Source organism: Microcaecilia unicolor, chromosome 1 (assembly GCF_901765095.1).
Source record: "Microcaecilia unicolor chromosome 1, aMicUni1.1, whole genome shotgun sequence".
Classification (NCBI taxonomy): domain Eukaryota; kingdom Metazoa; phylum Chordata; class Amphibia; order Gymnophiona; family Siphonopidae; genus Microcaecilia; species Microcaecilia unicolor.
The window spans coordinates 382658379-382676103 of NC_044031.1; positions in this window are offsets into that span (position 1 = coordinate 382658379).

Below are 17725 nucleotides of genomic sequence, written 5' to 3' on the forward strand. Positions count from 1 at the left end.
ATCAATAAACGCAAGACTTTAACCCTGTTAACATCATTATCTTTTAAATGTCCTCTTATTTATTTATTTAGTAGCATTTTATGTCATTTGATTTACAAAACTACAGGAGATGTGCAAAGTAATATGATAAAATAATAATACGCAAATAAGAAAGACACATAATAAAAGCCATGCAAAACACAAAAGGAAGAGGTATTCTCTGAATGACTACCAAAGTGTAATAGCAGCAAAAGATCTTACATATAAAATATTCAATCAAAAATGGATTGTATTCGTCAAACCACAATAAATAAATAAACTAAACTCAAAATGTTAGAAATACATAACAGAAAGTAAAATATGTAACAGCTTAGAAACAGAAAAGACCACAAAGAAAAATAATAACCCACAGATCTAAACTGACACTGCTAAAGATGCCATTCCTTAAAATCTGTCCAAATAACCAGATGCTATGTATTTTTCTAAAAGATAAAAGGTACTTTGTAAGCCTTGTTCACAGAATTCTAGAGAACGAGGTAGACAACATAAAACAAGTAGGGAAAGCATGCAGAGTACAGCTCATGGAACATTTTCCAGCTCCTGTTATGTGTGTGTTTGTATCTGACTGAGTTTTGAGCTTCTATGTGCAATTCTTTTATAACATTCCATTTCTTTCTATCTTTTATTTATCTATTTGCTTATTTATTAGGATTTATTTACTACTTTTTGAAGAAATTCACCCAAGGTGGTGTACAGCAACGATAATCGAGAAAAAATCCACCAGGGTGGAAGAACACGAAATCCCACGAAAGCGATACAGGAGTACGGATAGTGAGAAGTAGACCATGGACTCGAGAGTCAAGGGCAACGATGTGATGCTTCTTAAAAATAAGTTTATTGATGGGATACTCGACACAATACTGTGTTCATCCGTAGGCCTGCTTCAGGAGTCTTCTCAACTTGTCTCCAGGACCAGGTTTGGGAACCTCTGTATTACAAATGAAAACATCTTAATAGACAGCATATGGTTCAACATATAGACAGATAAGACAAAATAAAAGGAGTTAGATAGAAAATAAGGTTGACTAACTTAGGGGGTCTTTTACTAAGGTGTGCTAGCATTTTTAGCACATCCTGGAAATCAGCTGGTGCTAAACACAGAGACACCTATTATATTCCTATGGGCATCTCAGCATTTAGCACCAGCTGACTTTTAGCACGAGTTAAAAACAGTAGCGCACCTGAGTAAAAGACCCTCTTAAGTTGTACGTGGAGTCAGAAAAGGTGCATGAAAATAATTTCAGCCAGAGTAGGAGTGGAAAAGGAAGTCGTGCTGCTGCAGTTAGTTCTTGTGTGGGTGACTAGGTGGTTAATTGCTTCTTTCATTAAAGGTCTGGGAGAAGAGCCAAGCTGTTGCCTACTGTACTTCCTGAAGTAGAAATAGCCTGGTGTTAAGCAAAGCCTTTCAGGGAGTGTATTCCAGAGTATGGGAGCTATTCTGGAGAAGGCTCATTGGCGGGTATCAAATCGCGTGATGTCCTTGAGAGGGTGTGGTTAGGGACACTCCTTTGGAGGTGTTAGTGACCTCGGATGTGTGTAGAGGGAGATCCTGTTCTTCAAGTACTCTGATCCATTTTCTTTAAAGGCCTTGAAGATCAGACCTAGAGTTTTACGTTTAGCCTTTTATTACACGAGTAGCTAAATTAGCTGGAAAGAAAAATTAAATCAATTGTGTTAATTTACCTAACCATTATTTATTTATTTAAAGTAGATGTCATTGTCAACAGACTCTAGCTGCTGCAATTGCCTCTCTGAGAAAAATGCATTAGGCTACTTTTTGAAGACCTTTTTTTCTCCACAAGAGCCCCAGATCTGATCTGGCCAATCTTTGAACCTGATGTGTCTTTTTTCCAGTTCTCCCCTCATGGTAAATCTGAGCCTATTCCATTTAGTTCTCTGAGAGTTATTTTTACTCCCAGAAGGACAGACATGTAGATTTTTAAGTTCCTATGTACCTATGTAGAATTTCTTTCCAAAATGTTTATATATATAAAGCACTTAGCTTTATTATTTGAAGAAGTTTGAGTGCACAATATCTAAACAAAATTGAAATAAAAAACTTTTAGGCCGATGAGAAGAATGGAGTCCAATGGGGGTTCTTCCAAGACAAGTTGAACCTATACTGGAGGCTACAATTTAAGAAGAGTGCTTTCAAGCTTATGTGGCACTACTATAAAAGTTTGCAACCATCCCATTGATTGATCTTGGCCGGCTCCGTGATTGCCCTTTATTATAGACTGCTGATTTTTCGGCATTGGGTAAAGACTGATGAGTGGTCGAGTACCGGACACTTTGACATTTTGAAGGATTAATACCATTGAATCGAATTTAAGTGAATATGCAGTGGCAAGCTCATAACATATTTGACACGCTGAGCAGAAGGCTTTACACAGTATGAGAAAAGTACTGTACAAGTTTATAAAGTAGTTTCTATACAGTGTTTATATATATTGTTTATGTGGAGTTATTTCACGTAGTGTATATGTGGGATGTATGTGAGTGTGAGTATGCGGTAGGATGATAGAGTGTATTGTAATATGATTATTCAAGATATTTAATAAAGATTTAATATGTTTGATAATATTTTAACGGTTGTTTAATAATTCACATTGTATGCTATTTGCGACCATTATTGATGTTTGAACCTTGTTTGTAATTTTGGTTATATACATATATATATATATTTTTTTTTTTCAGTACATTTATACCCCGCCTTTTGCCACAGTGTTGCAGCCCCAAAGCGGCTTACAATGAACCAATTAAAATAAATACATTACAGTTACATTTTAGTAATTAGAGTGGGAAAACAGGAAAAGAAGGGAAAAGGAATGGAGGCAAAGGGAGACAGAGATGAACGGCGAAAGTCCCATGCCTTATTGAATTACGTCACCATTTGTGTCTCTACCACCTCCTTAATGGAGACTTTCCGCATCTGTGCTGTTAAAGTAAGGCGAAGGAGGAGGATTCAGCACTCAAAGAACTTGGTACTTGGTAAGTGAGAGACTGGTGCAAGTGCAGCGTAGAATTCCACAGGAACCCTGCAGGAACTGCTTCCGTCCCCACGGGAACCCAGCACAACTGCTTCCGTCCCCTTTTTGGTGATTAGTTGAACGCTAAAACTAGACCAGTCAGAATCAAACTTAGCATTCCCCACAACCTTCAGTGGACAACCACTGCACTGAGTTAATACAAATTGGTACAGTGGATGCACTTCAGAAACACATGTGTGAAGGATGGACAGACACAGAGACTGTTGATGCAGGCACTCTGCACTGACCAAAGTGCAGAGATGGGTAGTAACGAAGTACTGCACTTCATTACAGTACTTAAGTACAATTGTTAGTACTTTTACTTGTAATGAGTTACATTTTTTCCAATACTTTTTACTTGTAACTCATTACAAATAAGCTGTACTTTTGCACTTAGTAACAAAGTACAAGTCCAAAAGTATTTTAAAAAAATGTATTTTCCCATCTTGCAGCTGATTAGGCCTGAACTTCCGGCTGTGACTGGAAGTTGGGGCCTAATCAGCTGCAAGCTAGCATCTGACATCACTTTAGCATCAACCTTTCCCTCCCTCCCTCCCTCCCTTCCTTGGCTGTCTGGCTATTGCGTGGGCTCCCATTAAACCTCCTTTGCTGGGCTGGCTATTGGCTGGCTTGCTTGGGTGGGCTGGGCTGGGCTGGGCTTCCCTGCCCCCCTGAACCTACCATAAGGCATCCTAGTGGTCTAGTGGCGTCTTCAGGACAGGAAAGAACCCCACTCTTACCTGCCCGCTGACACTACTTCTGCTTTTTCAAAATGGCTGCCGAGACTTCAAGCGTCAGCTTTGCAAGACTTCCATAGAGGTCTTGCAAGGCTGCCACTTGAAGTCTCGGTGGCCATTTTGAAGAAGTGGTGGCAGCAGCAGCAGGCAGAAAAGAGTGGAGTTCTTTCCTGCCCCGAAGAGGCCACTAGACCACCAGGGTCCCTTAAGGTAGGTTTGGAGAGGGAACCCTGATGCTCAGGTAGGGGGCAAGGGCAGTTGAATGGAGTTGTATGGGTGTGGGGGGGGGGGTTAAAAAAGGTTGAGGGAGGAATGTAAAAAAGGTGGGTGAAGGGGTGGAGGGAGGGCTGTAAAAAAAGGTGGATCATGGCTGTGGATACAGAGAGGGATGGCTGTAAAAAACATGGATTGTGGCTGCGGGAAGGGAGGAAGGGATGGAGGGAGGGCTGTAAAAAAGGTGGATAGAGTGTGAATGCAGGGAGGGGAGCTGGAAAAAGGATTGGTAAGGGGAACATGTTGTACATGGAGGGGAGTATGTAAGAAAATGCATTTCTGTTACAACAGAGGGAGGGAGAGACTGGGAGTTTCTAGTTGTGGGGGCTGGGGGCAGAGTCGGCCACGGCAAGACACCTTGGACACAGTCAAAGGTTTGCTCAATACTGGGGGTGCTCAAGCAATTGAAATATGTAAGTTTTTGAAATTCACATCTGTCACTTTCTGTTTCCTTGGTTTTGCACTGTATGCAGAGTATGGCTTCTTGGGGTTCTGTTTAATTTTTGTTTGAAGTTTAGCTTGTAAACATACTAGATTCTGTGGTTCAACTTGTGAAAAATACTTTTTACTTTGTAGTAAAAGAATAGTTTTAAGAGTTGTACTTTATGACTTTTATTTGAGTATTCTTTTTGGATAAGACTTTGTACTTTTACTTCACTACTTTTGAAGCCAGTACTTTTACTTTTTACTTAAGTACTTTTAAAAAGTAACGATCCCATCTCTGCCAAAGTGCCTAAAGATCAGAATGAAAAAGGGGCAGGGACCCTCTTACTAAAACATGCTAAAATATGGACAGTGCATTTTAACGAGGGACTTTCCCATGTGACCAAACCACTTCACATTTGGCCTTAGTTTGGTCTACTGCTGTGTACTCTATCAGGTTAGGACCCACTGCCCATTGAATGCTGTGACGAGACCCTAACCTCCCTGAAATGGGGCAGGTAGGGTGGGTGAGCCATAGTGTGGCATGCAAAATGGTGATTGCACCCTTGCAAACGCCACACGTAATGCATCCTGTGACCACTTCCTTTCCCCCACCTCTGGACTTCCCCTCTTGTTACCTGTGTCTTCCTCCTCTCCCCACCACTACCCTTTACTCCTTCCCCATTTCTATCCCTGATCTATCCAACTTAATCCTGCTTGCAGGTCCCTCCCCCACCCTCTTATGACCTCATTTCTGTCCATGTTGAGCCGCCCATTTGTACAGCTGACCTCCTATACATCTAGATCAGCTTCCTTTCTTAGCCACGACTACACATTGAGCAGTGGGTTTCAACATATCATCAACGATGACACCTACATCCTTTTCCTGGGCAGTAATTCCTAAGATGGAACATTGCATCACATAGCTATAGTTTGGGTTCCTTTTTCCCACATGCATCACTTTGCACTTGCTCACATTAAGCGTCATCTGTCATTTGGATGTCCAGTCTCCTGGTCTCATAAGGTCCTCTTGCAATTTTTCACAATTTAACAACTTTGAATAACCAGCTGAACCCCAAATGTGCATGGTTATCCAGCGAATCATTCTTCCCAACTTCCCTGTGAATATCCTTGTTCTCAGTACAGAAGTTTCTCTTCTTCCCCAAAACCAATGGAGTCCCTAATGAGAGGTTATCCAAGCAGAGCTGTTCTCGTCCACTGTTTGAGGAACTTTAAAGCTGTGTTTTCTCGGTCACTTCATAAAAATATAAAACTGAAATTTCTACCTTAAATATAAGGAAAGCTACAGACAAATAAGTGTGGATACCTATAAACAGATATTGTTATATGTAAATATTAGGGTCAATGAAAGGATTTAACCCAGTAGGAAGGCTCCTAACTGGTATAGCACTAATTTTGAACAGTGGTTGTGATGATTTTCTTATTTCTCTTGATATCTCATATTCTTCATAATTGGCAGGATCTAAACATTCATGACATTGAGCTGTCCTGGGTTTAGTCTTCTCTCGCCAGTCAGATATTTCTCATTTTCTGTTCTTTTGGCTCCTCAGTCACAAAATCACTTGTTCATGGGGTTCCACCAGGTTCAATCTTAGGTCCAGTTGTCTTTAATATCTTTATTTCGCTGCTTGCTTTATTAATATGGTCTCTTGGATTTGAACTTTTTTTAATCTGTGTTGATGACATTCAGCTGTTGGCCCATTAGAATCTTATTTCTCTGACATTATCAGGGGCATAATCGAAAGAGAAGGACGCCGATCATTCGACACAAATCAGGAGATGGGCGTCCTTCTCTCTGGGCCGCCCTAATCGGCATAATTGAAAGCCAATTTTGGGCGTCCCCAACTGCTTTCTGTCACGGGGACGACCAAAGTTCACGGGGGCGTGTCGGCACTGTAGCGAAGGCAGGACTGGGGCGTGATTAAGAGATGGGCGTCCTTGGCCGATAATGGAAAAAAGAAGGGCGTCCCTGATGAGCACTTGGCCGACTTTACTTGGTCCATTTTTTTTCATGACCAAGCCTCAAAAAAGTGCCCGAACTAACCAGATGACCACCGGAGGGAATTGGGGATGACCTCCCCTGACTCCCCCAGTCACCCTCAAAAAAACAACTTTAAAAACTTTTTTTGCCAGCCTCAAATGTCATACTCAGGTCCATCGCAGCAGTATGCAGGTCCCTGGAGCAGTTTTAGTGGGTGCAGTGCACTTCAGGCAGGCAAACCCAGGCCCATCCCCCCCCCTACCTGTTACACTTGTGGTGGTAAATGTTGAGCCCTCCAAATCCCACCACAAACCCACTGTACCCACATCTAGGTGCCCCCCTTCACCCATAAGGGCTATGATAGTGGTGTACAGTATGGGGAGTGGGTTTTGGGGGGCTCAGCACACAAGGCGTCCCCGACCGTATTATCGAAACGAAAGATGGATGCCCATCTTATTTCGATAATACGGGTTTCCCCACCCCTTCACGGCACCATCCTTACAGATGGGCACCCTTAGAGATGGCCGTCCCCGTTCAATTATGCCCCTCTATGACTACAATATCTTTGCATTAAACCAAAAATTGCTGGCTGATTCTGTGCTAAACATATGAAATTAAATCCTTCTAAATTGGAGGCTATTATCTTTTCAATGCAGTCCCCAGCTCCATCATTTGCTCCACCTATGATTTACAGAGTAACTATTCCCTATGAGGAGTCTGTGAAAAACTTAGGTGTTGCTCTCGACACTTGGTTAACTTTCCATAAACAAATCTCCAGTGTAGTTGTGAATAGTTTCTTTACTCTGTGAGTAGAGAGGTGTGGTAGCCATGTTAGTCCACTCTTAAAGGTTATCAATAGAAATCAAACAAAATAAAACATGGAAAAGAAAATAAGATGATACCTTTTTTATTGGACATAACTTAATACATTTCTTGATTAGCTTTCGAAGGTTGCCCTTCTTTGTCAGATCAGAAATAAGCAAATGTGGTAGCAGATAGTATATATAAGAGAAACATCAAAGCAGTGGCATACAACCCAGAGCTGGAGAAACTGAGGAAAATCATAAGGGACCTACAGCCCCTACTCCAGGGGGATGAATTACTGAAAGAGATATTCCCATCCCCGCCAGTGCTGGCCTTCCGACAGCCACCAAACTTAAAACACAAGCTGATCAGGAGTAAACTCCCAACACAGACTGAAGGGCACATTTGCCTGCAATACATCCAGCTGCAAGCTATGCCAAAACATTTCACAGGACCCCACAGTCATTCACAAGGGAAAAATATTCAACATAAAGGAATCTTTCACATGCTCATCTTCCAATGTGGTATATATCATTCAGTGAAAAAAATGTAATGAAGGATGCTATATTGGAGAAAGAGGCCAGATGCTTAAGACAAGATTCAATCTGCACAGACATCACATGAAAATAGCCGGTGCCAGTCAGGCCCCCACCCCTGTGGGCCAACACTTTACAAGACCAGAACACTGCACCAGTGATTTCATAGTAAGAATCCTGAAAGGTAACTTTAAAACAATACAAGAACGTAAGACCTTTGAAGTTAGAATGATTGAATATTTTGACACCCAACAGACAGGACTTAAGAAGGATCTGGGTTTTCTAGCCCATTATAAACCATAAAGTTGTATTTCTCTGTTTATTTCTCTGTTTATCACCCTCCTCTCACCTTCCCACACCATCCTGTTAGAATATCACCCTCCCACTCTGTCAGACTGTCAAAGTAATGCTTTGATGTTTCTCTTATATATACTACCTGCTACCACATTTGCTTATTTCCGATCTGACGAAGAAGGGCAACCTTCGAAAGCTAATCAAGAAATGTATTAAGTTATGTCCAATAAAAAAGGCATCATCTTATTTTCTTTTCCATGTTTTATTTTGTTTGATTTCTATTGATAACCTTTACTCTGTGACAAATTCAGGCTGTGCTTCTGTTCTGGAATTATCTTCCTTGCAGATTCTGCAACTATCACTGGTTATACCGAAAAATGATTATTGCAACTCGTTATATCATGGCCTACCATCTATGCAACTTAGGAGACTTCAGATCATCCCGAACACTGCTATCAAATTACTGCTTTGAAAGAAAAGGTTTGATCAGGTCACCTCCAGCTGATCTCTGAACATTGGTTGCCGGTTTCCTCTTGTATTGCTTTTAAATACCTAACAATTACACACCAGATCATGCACACTGGAATACCATCTTTTCTCTTTAGTCTTCTTATTCCATATGTTCCTTCTTGCACTCTATGTTCCTCTACTCAGCATCTCTTTACAGTGACTTCCCATCGCCATATTTGATTTGTCACCATTCATCACTCCTTTAGCATTGTTAAACCATCCCTCTGGAACTCACTTCCAATTTCCCTTAGGGTAGAATCCTCATACCTGAAATTTAAAGGTGCCCTCAAATATATACTTTTTCAAACAGGCTTTCCCACAGGTATAGCCCATCCCTCTTTCTGTTACTGTCTTGTGTTGGTAGAACCTGAAGAAACTCTGGATCTTCGGTTTCTAGTGAAACTGAATCTGTGACCAGAATTGGCCACTCGGTTCTGGCAGATACTGAAACTGCCCCACTTCCACTATCTTCCTCACACTCAATCTAAAAGTCCCCCTCCTGAGCCTACCCTACAGCAGTGGCTACCCTCACTTTCTACCTCCCCTCCATCCCACCCAACCACCCGTAGGACCTCCCTGGACCTACATTAGAAATCCTTGGTGGTCTAGTGGCTTCTTCAGTGGGGTGAAGACTGATCGCAGGGGGCAGAGTGTAATCACTTGGGGGGGGGGGGAGAGTTTTAGTTTCAACCAAAAAAGCAACGGCATTTTCAGCCGAAACCCGAACCTGGAGTTTGGGCCAGTTTCTGTGCCAAAATTGAATTTGAAACCAAAACTCGGTCAGCCTCTGTGCATTGACCAGATGCAGCACACTACTTCAGTTACCATGTGTTTTTCCCGCTTACGTTTACTTTTATATTTTCAATTGCATTCAGGTGCAATAGGCATTTCCCTGTCCCCAGAGGGCTTACAATCTAAGTTTGTACCTCAGGCAGTAGAGTGTTTAAATGGGCGCACCTTACTGCTGTTATCGCCATTGCTTTTGTTTCACACATTGCACCCACATTGTTCTATTAGCAAACAGTTCTCAGTAACTCTTTTACAAGGAACATTTTGTTTAAACATTCTCTTGGCACAGTTTGCCCATCCTGATGCTAACACAGGCAGACCACTTCTAGCAAAGAGATCGTCACCCTGCTCCACGATAAAACAGTGGCATAGAGAATCTTCAACATGCTCTTAGGTGGCAATTCTGTAAGTGCACACCTCTATTTAAGTACTCCAATGCTGCACAGTGGCAGCCTATTCTATAGCACGGCGCAACCTCACCTTGACTATTGCGTTCAGTTCTGGTCACTGTATCTCAAAAAAGAAATAGCTGAATTAGAAAAGGTTGAAAGAAGAGGGACCAAAATGATAAAGGGGATGGAACTCCTCCAATATGAGGAAAGGCTAAAGAGGTTAGGGCTATTAAGCTTGGAAAAGAGACAGCTGAGGGGGGATATGATTGAGCTCTACTAAATCCTGAGTGGTGTAGAACAGGTAAATGGAATCCGCTCGGAGGAATGGAAGGTGAGCAGTGGAGTTCCTCAGGGGTCGGTGCTGGGGCCTATTCTGTTTAATATATTTGTGGGAGATATTGCTGAAGGGTTGGAAGGAAAGGTGTGCCTTTTTGCAGATGACACAAAAATAGCAAATAAAGTGGATACCCTGGAGGGAGTAGAAACGATGAGAAGGAATCTCCGAACATTAGAAGAATGGTCGAGCGTCTGGCAGTTAAAATTTAATATATAAAAAACTAGGGTTCAAAGTCTATAACCAGAGTACAAACTCAACAATTGCATTCATTAAAGTACTCCTTAGATCATAATATATTAGTATGAAAATTATAAGAAAAGCATATAAAAGAGTGCATTATGCGCATAGACCCTGGTTATTTTCCCCTAAACATACGTCTGTGGTCAACCCCTTGGCTTGTGTGATTCCGTATTCCCACCAAGCTTCAAACATTGGACAGTTGATATATAAATACTGGCATGTGCTGTCTGTGCATCCTGAGTTCAACGAGTGCCCTAAGATTGTGTATCGTCGTAAATCTAACTTGGGAGAGTTATTGAAGAGATCTACCACTGACAAATTTGATGGTCAAAATTCTCCATGTGGTAGATGTGTCTACTGTAAATATGCAATGCGGACAAAATGGGTAGTTATCCCTGGGTCTAATAGACGATTTTACTTGAAAGCAAACACTACATATGATAGTGAAAGGGCAATCTATTACGATAGTGTGTCCGTGCTCGCTCTACTACATAGGTCATACTAAAAGGAAACTTTAAAATAGGCTAGCGGAGCATATTAGCAATATAAGAAATCAAAAACAAGAGGCCCCGCTAGTCAGTCACTGGGTTAGTGCTAAATATAATACTGATGATCTAAAATGTGTGGTGCTAGCACAAATAGCCTGTCCTGAAAGAGGCGGTGACATAAGTTCATATTTACGTACTATTGAACAGAGCTATATTTTTAAATGGCGTACGGTGGTCCCTGAGGGCCTTAATCTTGAGTTAGAATGGCTCTGATTCAGTACACGTCACTTCCGTGGGAGGGCTTTATAAGACATTTAAATTGTAGTAGAAGCTTGTATTAAGGCATAACTTTTGGAAGAGGGTGCGTGTGGCAACCCCGCCTTGGAGACGAGTCCCAGTGGTAAGCAGCTAATAATATAATTTAAAGAGATTAATGTATGATGATACATGATATTGGTGTGACGTGCCCATGTCTATACACAGTTATATGTTTATTATAGAATCTTTTTTTTATTTAGCCAACATCATACAAAGCAGAATAAAATAATCCACTTAGTGTACAATACCATAAATGCAGAATTATATGTATCAGATAAAAATAGCACAATCTGGTACATGGTTCCTCCTGAAGAAGGAAAGTTTCGAAATGCGGTCTCACATTGAGGGCCATGATGACTGTGGACTATGATGATTTAAGGACAACCAGCTGAATTGAACTAATAAGAACAAGTTTTTTCAGTAGCCTTGATCTTGCCATTTTACTCTTCCCCGGACATGTTCCTGGTAACCCGTGAAAGTGTGCTTCAAGTGTTATCTGAAGCTGAACTGTAAAATAGCACTCAATATCGCTAACGGAACAGCATAGGCACAAACGGTGCCGTTGAGCAATTGTGATACATATACTTTCGAAGGGGATATTATTGTCAATGTATATTGAGTGAGCCATTTGGATCAAAGAACATTGTAAAAGTTATTATATGATTGTATGAGACATGAAAGGGTATGAGTGATAATTGGTGAGTGAAAGTGAGTTCCGAATATTCATTTTGTTTTGGGCACATGTTGTTTAAATAAATGTTACTAATATATTATGATCTAAGGAGTTAAAATTTAATGCCAAGAAGTGTAGAGTGATGCACTTGGGGTACGGAAACCCAAAAGACAGATACTGTAATGGTATCAGTTTATTATATTTTGCTGGATTATATATACACCAATATATTTGTGCAGCTTTTATATATTTGACACTGCAGCAGAGAGAATAGTTTCATTTCAAGCCCCTCTCTCCCCATCCCTTTTTCTGGGAACTTCTGATAGCAGGGATAGTTAATTACAAACACTTAACAAATACAAAAGAGCTTTCTCTGCCCTCCCACCTAACAAAAGCATGACTAAGGTGGGCACCTGAATACCCCATTGAAAACAAAGAACTCAGAGGAAAAGCATAAACAGAACATTTGCCTGTCATCAGAGGTATACCTGCCCCTCCCATCATCTATCAGACAAATGGACGCCAGGACATCTGCAGAAAGAAGGACTTATAATGTGGTCATGTGAACAGACTACATTAACCATAATGCCTTGCAAAATATCCAGGACATGCACACACCATGCTTCTCTGCTAACATTATAAAAGGCCTGGAAACAGCCCAGCTCGCTCTCTTGGAACCTGCCTCCTCTTGGAACCTGCCTCCTCTTGGGACCTGCCTCCTCTTGGGACCTGCCTCCTCTTGGGACCTGCTGCTCTCTTTGGGGTCCGCTGATGCCTTGCTCCTGAAACATGTGCTCATCAATCAGCTGGACCACAGCATGCTTGTAACAAGGACTTGTAAGTAACATAACTTTTGATCTAGACCTGCTACTTTGCCTTACTTAAGCACAGATTATCTGTAAAGATCTCTTAAAACCTACCTCTCGTGTGCAATTGTATATTAAATCAACCTTTTTGAAGCTAAAATTATGGTCTCTTTGTGTTCTGAGTATATGGTATCTTTTATATATACTTAATTTATTTAATTTATTGCAATTATCACCTTTGGTGATTGGTGGAGAAATTAATATCCTAAAACTTATAAATACAGCACCTGCTCTTAAATTATAAACAGTAGCAAGTGCTCTCTAGAGCTCTTTTCCCCAAATAAATCATTTCTTGTAACAATACCAGATAGGAGGGGAGAGATTAGTAAGCTCGACTCAGGAGATAGACCTTGGGGTGTTGGTGTCGGAGGATCTGAAGGTGAAGAAACAATGTGACAAGGCGACGGACGTGGCCAGAAGGATGCTAGGCTGCGTAGAGAGGAGTATAACCAGCAGAAGAAAGGAGGTGTTGATGCCCCTCTACAAGTCATTGGTGAGGCCCCACTTGGAGTATTGTGTTCAGTTTTGGAGGCCGTATCTTGCTAAAGATGTAAAAAGACTGGAAGCGGTAAGCTACAAAAATGGTATGGGATTTACATTGCAAACTGTACGAGGAGAGACTTACTGACCTGAACATGTATACCTTGGAGGAAAGGAGAAACAGGGGTGATATGATATAGACGTTCAAATATTTGAAAGGTATTAATCTGCAAATGAACCTTTTCTGGAGATGGGAAGGTGGTAGAACTAGAGGACATGAATTGAGGTTGAAGGGGGGCAGACTCAGGACTAATGTCAGGAAGTATTTTATCACGGAGAGGGTGGTGGATATGTGGAATGCCCACCCACGGGAGGTGGTGGAGATGAAAACGGTAATGAAATTCAAACATGCGCGGGGTAAACACAAAGGAATCCTGTTTAGAAGGAATGGATCTACAGAATCTTAGTAGAGTTTGGGTGGCAGCGCTGGTAATTGGAGAGTAAAACAAGTGCTGGGCAGACTTCTACAGTCTACGCCATGATCGTAACTGAATAGATAGGGATGTGCTGGAGTGTAAATTTTAAGGGGCTCAATGCTAGCCTCAGAACTTTTAGTACAGGAACAGTGCTGGGCAGACTTCTACGGTCTGTGCCCTGAGAAAGGCAAGGACAAATCAAACTCGGGTATACATATAAAGTATCACATACCATGTAAAATGAGTTTATCTTGTTGGGCAGACTGGATGGATCGTACAGGTCTTTATCTGTCATCATTTACTATGTTACTATGGGTAAAAGTGAATCGATTTTTTACTCTTTCAAAAAGTACAAAGACTAGGGGGACATTCAATGAAGTTACATGGAAATACTTTTAAAACAAATAGGAGGAAATATTTTTTCACTCAACGAATTGTTAAGCTGTGGAACTTGTTGATGGAGGATGTGGTACATCGGGTTTAAAAAAGGTTTGGAAAAGTTCCTGGGGGAAAAGTCCATAGTCTGTTTTTGAGATGGACATGGGGGAAGCCACTGCTTACCCTGGGATTGGTAGCATGGAATGTTGCTACTAATTGGCTTTCTGTCAGGTACTTGTGACCTGAATTGTCCACTGTTGAAAACAGGATACTGGGCTAGATGGACCATTGGTGTGGCCTAGTATGGCTATTCTTATGTTCTTAACATCATATGGTCATCCAGACATCATTAATAGAGTACTAGCATAACCTGTCATCAGTGCATCTTGCATCGAGGCATGCGCAGTTATGCCAGCTGTAGACCAGGTGTTCCTGCAAGCACCCATATGCGGTAAGGGTGTGTGTAACTCACAGTATTCCAGAAATTATGTGTGTAAGTGGGAGCCCTGCCCATGCTCTGCCCATTTTTATGCCCCCTTGAAGTTTTGCTTATACTCATAACTGCTATATTCTCTGTGCTTATGCACGAGATGGGGCGAACACCTGTGAGCACCATGTTATAGATTGCCCTTTTCAGTGCCTAGTGCAGTGTTTGCTTCCAACAGACCACATCTTTGAAATACTGAAGAAAAAAAAAATCTTAGGGGTTGACATCCAAAGTGATTTAACCAGCCAGAAATGTTTCCTAATTTTCCACTAATTTTCAGCAGCTAACTGGTTGTGCCACTGAAAAATGACCATGTGGAGGGACATTTTCGAACAGGGACGCCCATCTCTTAATCACGCCCAGTCCCGTCTTCAGTACGGTGCCGACACGCCTCCGTGAACTTTGGTCGTCCCCGTGATGGAAAGCAGTTGAGGGCGCCCAAAATCGGCTTTTGATTATGCCGATTTGGGTGACCCTGAGAGAAGGACACCCATCTCCTGATTTGTGTTGGAAGATGGGCGCCCTTCTCTTTCAAAACGTCCCCTGTTAGCGTTGTACTGAAAACCGGCTATTTGGGGGGGGGGGGTGCTGGGGTGGAGTAGGCACTTAGACAGTTAAGTGTCGATATTCAGCACTTAACTGGCAAGGTGGGCCCCATCGATAGGACCACGTAAAAGTCAGTCCTATCTTTATGCAGTAACCCATAGCCAGTTAAGTGCTGAATATCAACTTAACTGGCTCCATAAAACTGGAAATTCAATGCCAGTGCCCAGACATGGCCCAGCATTAAATTTTCGAGTTTAATGCCAGCAGCAGTCAGCAAAACGTTGATTGCTGCTGGCTGAATATCAGGCCCTTACCCTTTAGATAAGTACATAAGCATCACTGTACTGGGACAGACCAAAGGTCCATCAAGCCCAGTATCCTATTTCCACCAGTGGACAATCTAGGTCACAAGTACCTGATGATCCCAAAATAGTAAAATAGATTTCTTGCTGCTTATCCCTGGAATAACGGTTTAACAACTTTTAGAAATTTGTCCAAGCCTTTTTTAAGCCCTGCTAAGCTTTTACCTCTCTATCACTCACTGATGTAACATTTATTCAATCAATATTGGGGTAATTGAAATCACCCATTATTATACTGTTACCAAATTTGCTAGCTTTTCTCATTTTTGTTAACATTTCTTCATATGTCTGTTCGTTCTGTCCTAACGGATAGTAGTTGTTGCATTCTCGAGGGCCTTGGCATTCTGTCAGGTCCTCGAGGCAGGACTGGAGTTCGTGAGCCCTTGGGCCACTGCCGAGGAGCGGCAGCAGCAGGCAAGACCACCTCGGTACTGGAAACACAGAAGAGCAGTACTGAAACTCTGGACTGGAGTAGTACAAGGCAGGCAACTAGAACAGATGAGACAGGAACAGCTTCACCTGCACCTAGCCACCGTTCCTCCGGAGTTGAGCTCCGAAGTGCAGGCGACCGGCAGGACTTGCAGGATAAGGCAGGAACTGAAGATCCAGAGGACCCACCCTGGGTCTGGGATACACGAGGGCGACAGGGCACGGAACTAGACTCAGACAGTGTGCTGCTGCACAGCCACTAGCAAGACCCAGAAGACAGACCAAGGAACACAAGGCGTACAGAAGCTAGCAGGAGCAAGGACTAGGGCAGCAACACACTAGGCAGAACGGGGATCCAAGAATACCCACAGGGTAAACCCTCTAGCTAGGTGGAGACAGGATACAGGAATAATCACCCAGGAAAACACACTAGCCAGACAGATAAAGGATTCAGGATATACCCTCAGGATATACAAGCAGGGTAGGCACACAGGCTAGGCAAGGCAGGGTTCAGGGTAAAGAGAGCAAACCAGGAATAACAGGCCAAGGGTCTTGGGCAGGCAGCACGCAAACAGAGTAACCAGGAAGAACAGGCCAAGGGTCTGAAGCCACAGCCATTCCACACACTGACTGGGGAACTCACAAAGGCTGAGGCTTCGCATACAGACAGAGAACAAACCCGGATAAAGGCTTCACCCCAACCCAGGGTAAGCCAGGAACAGAGGCTTCACCCCAACACAGGGTAAGCCAAGAACAGAGGCTTCACTCCAAACACAGGGCAAGCCAGGAAGGACCCACAGTCCACAGACAGACAGTGGGAGGGAAGACCCCCCCATGGAAGGACAACAGAGACACAGACACAGAAAGAAACTGGGCAGGAACCCAGAGAGAGGCTAAGCAGTAGTGCAGCAGACACTTACTAACCTGACCTGGCCTAAGAGCATAACACTTATGCAAAGGCACTGACTGCAAGCACAGCACTTCCTTATGAAGGCTCTCCCTGATGAGTCACCAGCAGTAGGACAGAAGCAGGAAGTACACTGACCCCAAAGAGAGGCTTGACACAAATAGGAAGTGAGCCCACAGGAAAGACAAGCAGGAGCCATCTTGGAAGCTGGCACAGAGCCGGTGGCAGCCATCTTAGATGCTGGCTCCCTAGAGAGGCATAGCCCACACAGGTGAGGTCTAGTGAAGCAATCAGCCCAGAGACTAGAGACAAGACAAACACAAACACAGACAGAAGCCAGCAGAGCTGCTGACCCCCAGAAAGAAGGTAAGGCTGAGGGTGGTCACAGCCACAGACGTGACAGTAGTACAACCTTACCAGTATACTCCTTCCCTTTACACGTGGGATTTGTATCTATAAGGATTCCATGTTGCTATCTGTTTCTTGCAGAATTCCCTCTTTAACATATAGCGAACCCCCCCCCCCCCTCCAATTTGATACACCCTGTTATTGTGATATAATTTGTACCTGGTAACACAGTACCCCATTGCTTGTTCTTGTTCCACCAGGTCTCTGAGATGCCTATTATATCTATCTCTTCATTTTGTTCTGTATACTCTCCCAACTTATTTTTTTAGGCTTCTAGCATTTGTATACAGATATTTAAATTGTGGTTTCTCCTTGCATCTACAAGCTGCGTAGAAGTTGACAGGGATAATTTTCAACCTTTAAGGAAAGGCTGTTGCAGTATCTCGCTTGGCCGATAAGTAGCATGGCGATGGCCATGTGGAAGGGCACCTCCATTCTCGCCCCTCCCCCCACATTGTTTGAGGCTGGGCTGGGCCCCTGTTTGTTAGCAATGATGGGACAC